This window comes from Tupaia chinensis, unplaced genomic scaffold (genome assembly GCF_000334495.1).
Source record: "Tupaia chinensis unplaced genomic scaffold, TupChi_1.0 Scaffold142652_1, whole genome shotgun sequence".
Classification (NCBI taxonomy): domain Eukaryota; kingdom Metazoa; phylum Chordata; class Mammalia; order Scandentia; family Tupaiidae; genus Tupaia; species Tupaia belangeri.
In genome coordinates this window covers 44,233-50,902 of record NW_006202498.1, presented here as the reverse complement: position 1 = coordinate 50,902, position 6,670 = coordinate 44,233, and positions in this window count along the sequence as shown.

Genomic DNA, 6,670 nt, shown 5'->3' with positions numbered 1-6,670 from the left:
TCCTTACAATTTCCACTTCCCTTTTATGAGGTTTAAAAACATCCTGCAGGGACCAGTGGGTGGCGTGGTGGTTAAGGCGCTGGACACTCCCCCATGGCTGACCACGAAAGCTGACTGAAAGTCTGGTATAAGAGGATCACAACATGGAGACGGTTTCAGGCACCTTTATTCATTGCTGGTCGAATTTACCTTTGAAATCTTTCTTAAGGAAGCCAACTCCTACCTAAGTATTGATCATCCTTACAACGATTTCCATTTACCTCTTATGAAGTTTGACAACAACCTGCAAATGGTATTAGCTGGTCTGGTCAGAGTCCATGCGCATGAGACATTCAGGGGCATGATCACTTGCCCCATCAAAGGCATTTCTGCATCTGGAGAATAATAGCAATGAATTCATTTCACTACAGAAAAATTTAACTCATTGCATTCCCCATATAAGTTATAAATAGGACACTCCTTTGTCTCATTGGAGAACACGTGGGAAGAGGACAGTCTGGCACCACAGAGGCTAAACACGGTACAAATGGACCTAGATCCCACAGGGCTGACTGCAGCTCAGTTCCCAGCCCAGCATTTTCTAAAACACACCAGATACTCGTGCATGGTTACCCCAAATCTTGATTACATGTAGAAGAGGAGTAAAAGGGAGTGTTGAGTGACTATGCCCCATTGAGTATTTCTCTCCTCTCTGTCTCTCTCTCTTTCTGAAGAATGCATGGTCTGAAATAATTGTAAAAGTTATAGTATGAAGAACCCTTTAAATATTCATAGAAAATGCATATTATCAAAAAACTAGGAATGAGATGCAAAAAGTTATCCACCAAAATAAATTTATATTTTAATATTGTATTTTGATAAATTGTTTGAAGTTCCCTCTTACAGAAAATACATAAACTGGTGCTGGTGTTAAGGTCATTTATTATCATTATCAAGCATTATGTACTATGCATAATTAGATGTGCTATACTTTCATATGACTGGTATCACAGCAAGTTTCTTTACATGAGCTTCATCATACTCCAGATGTATCTTTTTTAAGAGGTTTTTTTGTTTTTCTGTAGAGCACATGTACTTACCAGAGAGACAAAGTGAGAAATTACTCCCCAGGGGGATGGCCACACAGCAATCACTTCTCCTCTATCTCCTTCCAGCATAGTAGGCATCCACGCACATGCACCTGGCTTGAGTTTCTATCCACCAGGTCCAGGATTAAAACCACTGTCGACCATGTGGGAGTGAGTCCAGCACCTTACCCTCCATGCCTCCTGCTGGCTCCACTACAGATATTTCTTAAACTTCACTACATAAACTATATCTTTAAAGTATTTTGTCATAAGAAAAGATACTATTAAACCTCAAAAAAAAAAAGTCTCTAAAATGATCCCAATAGCATATACAAAAAACATTGATTATGGAAAATCTATTACTTTATTAAAAACAGTGAAAGCCTATTGCATGTCAGCACTGCTTTCTATGTCCACTTCTGACTTGGTGTGACAGAAATTCCACCACAGGTAGACACAAGAAAAATAAAAAATAAGTAATTTTGAAATCGATTCAAAAAGAAGTAAAAAATCTAAGTAGGCCTGTAATGAAAAGACATGAATTAGTATTCAAAATAAAAAGAAAAGCACAGGTTTCTACACTATAAAAGGTGAAAATTGGAAAGTTTATAATGTCCCCAAAACCACCCAAGCAAAGCAAACATTTTTGGCCAGAAAAGAGAGGAAAGAAAAAGGACCCATATTTAAGTGACTGAAATCATTCCTAAGTGATTCTTGGCAACAGCAGCAGGACATGGTGTGTCAGAGCTACCTGAAGGGAATGAAACCTATGACTTGGAAGTGCCAGATAAACATTTCCTGGCCTTCGTGGTTGGTTTAATGTCATTTGTTTAGAAGACCTCATTCATGAAATTGCCTTCCAGGGGAAGTATTTCCAAGAGATCTCTTACTTCTGGTGCCTTTTCACCCTCGGTGGTCCATACCACCACCAAGGAGACAGCCTTCCTCAAGGAGACAGGCACTTTTGGCTACTGGGATGAATGCAGCCATCAATTCATCCACCAGCTGATCTAGACCCCTAATCTTTGAAAGCACTGAGCAGTATAAACATGTTTTGTTTTGTTTTTTTAATTGTTATCAAGTATCTAATTACAAGAGCCTAGAAATAAATCCTGTCTGGTTTAGTAAAGACAAGGTTAGTATATACTAAAGTGAAATACCTATGCTATCTCTGGGGTAGTCTACAGCTAAGAGGGTGAGTCTACATAGGAAAGGAAGGTGGTCTTGTGAGTAGCTAAATGACTGACCTAAAAGTTACTGTGTACTTGGGACCCTTTACATACTGTTCTATACAATGACTGTGGCTTGGGGAATGGCAATCTTCCCTTGTCCTGAGAGTAAGGGTGGCTTATGGTCTTTGGGGTAAGGGCACCTCATGGATGAGTCCCTGAGCCCCTCCCGGCTACTGAGATTGTTTCGCCAATTAGTAGCTTTAACCTAAACCTTTCTAATGCTTATCTATGTAATCCCCAGTAGGAGAAGTGAATGTAGCATTCTTTATTGACATTTTCCAGGAGGGTGGGGTGAGTCTAATGGGAGTAACTCCTGTTCTTAGCCACCGCCCTACGCAGCTGCCACCTTAGTGGATCTGCATTCTTTCAGGATTATTGTAAAAGTTATAGTAAGGCTGGGGGTGCCTTTATGGGATACCGGGATACGGCAATAAGGCCCATGGCAGAGAAATTGAGTGCAGGCCAGTACAGTAACACAATGGAGGTGAGGTCCAGAATTTGTAAAACGGTTGGCCTTGCAAACAGTTCTCCTCAGCCGAGTCCTTGCTCTAGGCATGAGGGGCAGTTCTTTCATACTCAGCTTGTGTTAACTGCATGGTCCCAGCAGTTTATCATGTCCCCAAAGCCACCCAAGCAAAGCAAACATTTTTGGCCAGAAAAGAGAGGAAAGAAAAAGGACCCATATTTAAGTGACTGAAATCATTCCTAAATGATTCTTGGCAACAGCAGCAGGACATGGTACGTCAGAGCTACCTGAAGGGAATGAAACCTATGACTTGGAAGTGCCAGATAAACATTTCCTGGCCTTCGTGGTTGGTTTAATGTCATTTGTTTAGAAGACCTCATTCATGAAATTGCCTTCCAGGGGAAGTATTTCCAAGAGATCTCTTACTTTTGGTGCCTTTTCACCCTCGGTGGTCCATACCACCACCAAGGAGACAGCCTTCCTCAAGGAGACAGGCACTTTTGGCTACTGGGATGAATGCAGCCATCAATTCATCCACCAGCTGATCTAGACCCCTAATCTTTGAAAGCACTGAGCAGTATAAACATGTTTTGTTTTGTTTTTTTAATTGTTATCAAGTATCTTAAGAAAAGATTATTGTCTGCTCCATCTTCAGAAACTAGACAGAAAGGGTCACGAAAACACAGTGGTTTAAGTTCCTCATAGGCACTTCTCATCACAGGCCAGTTCCAAAGAATAACTCGAGCATTTTCCAAGTTTGCTGCTGCCTCCTCTGGTACTAGCACATGCCATAGAGTAAGGAGTCCTGCTTGGTCGCATCCATCCTGGACTTTAATGTTGCTGAATGAATAACACAAATGTTCAAGGCTCCCCGAGACTCCCACAGAAGTTACCCAAACTCAGAGAATATTTGAAATTAGAGGTTTCTAGAGCTGTGTTTTGAAAAGATTTAAAATAACAGTCGGGAAGAAGTACATATCAAGTGCTCAGTTGACTTTGCCATAGAACTATGTTCCAAATTTTAAAAAATTATTGTTTTATTTTATTTATTACTATTATGTAGGGCACTTGTGCTCACCAGAGAGAAAAAGAGACAGGGGCAAAGTGAGGAAGCAAGCCAACATCTCTAGGAATTGAACCACAGTTCATCATGTGGAAATCCACCAGCTTAAGCACCACGCCACCTGCTGGGCCCATTCCAACTTCTTGTTGATCATTTTGAGAGCTCTCAGACTTGGCAGACTCTTACTGTATCCAGTGGTTTTTCTGTCTCAGCTTACAGCTGTTTTAGTCTTTATCTCAGCATTAGAAAAAGGACCTCTTTGGCAGAAAAATATGTATATACTCAAAATTTTGCTTAGAATTTTAAGGTGTTCATAGACTTTGTCAGGCACTCAATGCTGTATGTAAGTCCTGCTCATACCAGGATTTGACACCAGGTCCTGATACTGCTAGTCTGGTTCTATGCTCAGTAAAAGACTATAACTTACTAAGACAGCTTTTTCCCTTCAATCCTATGTGCTGTTTCCTTCTTGATACAGTGGCAAATTGTGCTGACACTTGTACCATCTATAACTCTGGATATACTCCATATTTTCCCCTGAAGCAGAATTTCCTATCTTCTCTGGTGTTCAGCTCTCTCCTTAAAACCCAGATGAGAAAGGAGTAAACCATTTTCTTAGTTTAGCATGGGTGAAACTGACACGCCAGGCCCCAGGCAAGCAGCTTAGTTAAACCTTTTCCTTGCATAATTTGGACCCAGAAGTACTCTTTTGTCCTCCAGGCAGTGGGAGAGCAGAGCAGTCACAGGGTTTCTGGCAATGTTACTCCTGTTTTCATCAGTGTCTATGCATAAGTGGGCCTTCCCTCTGCTCCCTTTGCTTAGTTGCCTCAGCTTAACATCTAAGCAATTGGTAAGGAGGTGCCAGGCAGAGGAAAAACTTGAAAACATGCTTAGCCATTGTGTTCCCATACCTGTGACATTTAGGAAGATAACAATGGCCTAAAGTGTGACAAGTTAAGAGATAATTATTTAGCTTAGTTGGCTCCAGAGTTAAACTGCCAGGGATGGGTGTTTCTATCTCACCATTAAGCATTGTGGGATCAGATTATTTCAAAAGACGTATTAGTCTTTAAAAATAGTTATAGTTTGGAAGCTTGGGGCTTGCCTCTAAGATCTGTCCTATACTAAACACAGTACCAAACACTAAACAGTACTTCCACTGATGTCTGTAAAATGGAGCTAAAATCTTGTATGCCTCACATTGTTATTAGAAGGATTAGTTTAGGGACTAGCAGATGGTGAAGCAGTAACGTCAGTGGGCTCCCCACAGTCAATTGCATTTGAGTCCTGATTCAAGTGGCTTAAAACTCACACTCCCCATGGTTGTTCATTGAAAGTGGAAACAAAAACTCCACCACTAACACATGAAGGTAAGGAAATTTATTTCCAAATCTCTAAAGAAAAATGTGACAAGCATGAATAATAAAGGTGTTTGGAATTTGAAAAATATATATATATATACATATATAAATTTATATGGAACCTGGAACATATATATGGAACATATAAAACAATATTTAAAAGAAGAAAGTTTGAGGATTTATATATTTCCTGACTTCAAAATCAAATGTAAAACTTGTGCAATGAAGAAACCGTGGACAGAAGAACAGATCAACTGAATAGACTTTAGGATCGAGAACTACATCTGCACATTTACTATCTGTTGATTTTAGTAAGGGCACCCAAAGAGACCAATAGAACAAAAAACAGCCTATTAAACAAATGCTACTGGGAAAACTCATAATCCTTTTGAAGAAAACGAATTGTATACAAAAATAACCTCAATTTGCATCAGAAGCCTGAAAGTCATAGCTACAAATCTCTACAGAATACAGAGCAGTGTAACTTTGTAACTTTGGGTATGGCAATCATATGTTATTTTTGGCAAAAAGAAAAAAAAATTAAATAAAGGTAAATTGTATTACATCAGTAAGTTTTAACTTGGGAACAGCAGTTAGTGTAATGGTGGTGTCACTGGACTCCCATGTAGTGGACCACGGTTCGAATCCTGGATCGAGTGGATTAAACTCACATGAGGAGCATGTGCATGCATGTCCAAGATCCCCAGAGGAGAATGGAGGAGGAATTGTGGCATGGCCATCTCCCCTCGGGGGTGATTTCTAGCTTTCGGTCTCTGTGTCTTTGTCTTGCTGCCAAGCACACATGCCCTAAGGCAAAAAACTCAAAAAATAAAAAGTAACAAAACAAAAATAAAGTTTTAACTTTTTTTCTTAAAAAGGAGACTATAAAGTGAAAGACAAACCACAGACCTGAAGAACATTTTGAAATTCTATCATTTATATAAATATATAATAAAGAAGTTATATTAAGAATATATAAAGATGGAACCAGCAGATGGCATAATGGTTACTACACTGGACTCCCGCATAATCAACCACATTTTAAGACCTAGATCCGGTGACTTCAAATTCTCACCAAGAGCATGCACATTCATGCCCAATATCCTGAGAGGAGAATGGAGGAAAAGGGATTGCAGCATGAGCATCCTCCCAGGGGAGGGATTTTTTGCTTTCTGTCTCTCTCTGCCTCTCCAGTTAGAGCATGTGTCCAATACCAAAAATGTCTCTAAAAATATATATATATATAAAAATCTTTCACAATGAAGACAAATAACTCAATTGAAATAGGCACAGGGTGGGGGGACAGGGAAAGGGGTGGCATGGTGGTTAAAGGCACTGGTCTCCCCACATGGCCAACTGCATTTTGAGTCCCAGACATGGCGGCTTGCTTTCTCATTTTCTCTCTCTCTCTTTCTCATGCTCTTCCTCTCTAGTAAAATTAAAATAAATAAATAAATAAAATAAAGCAAAATAGAAATTTT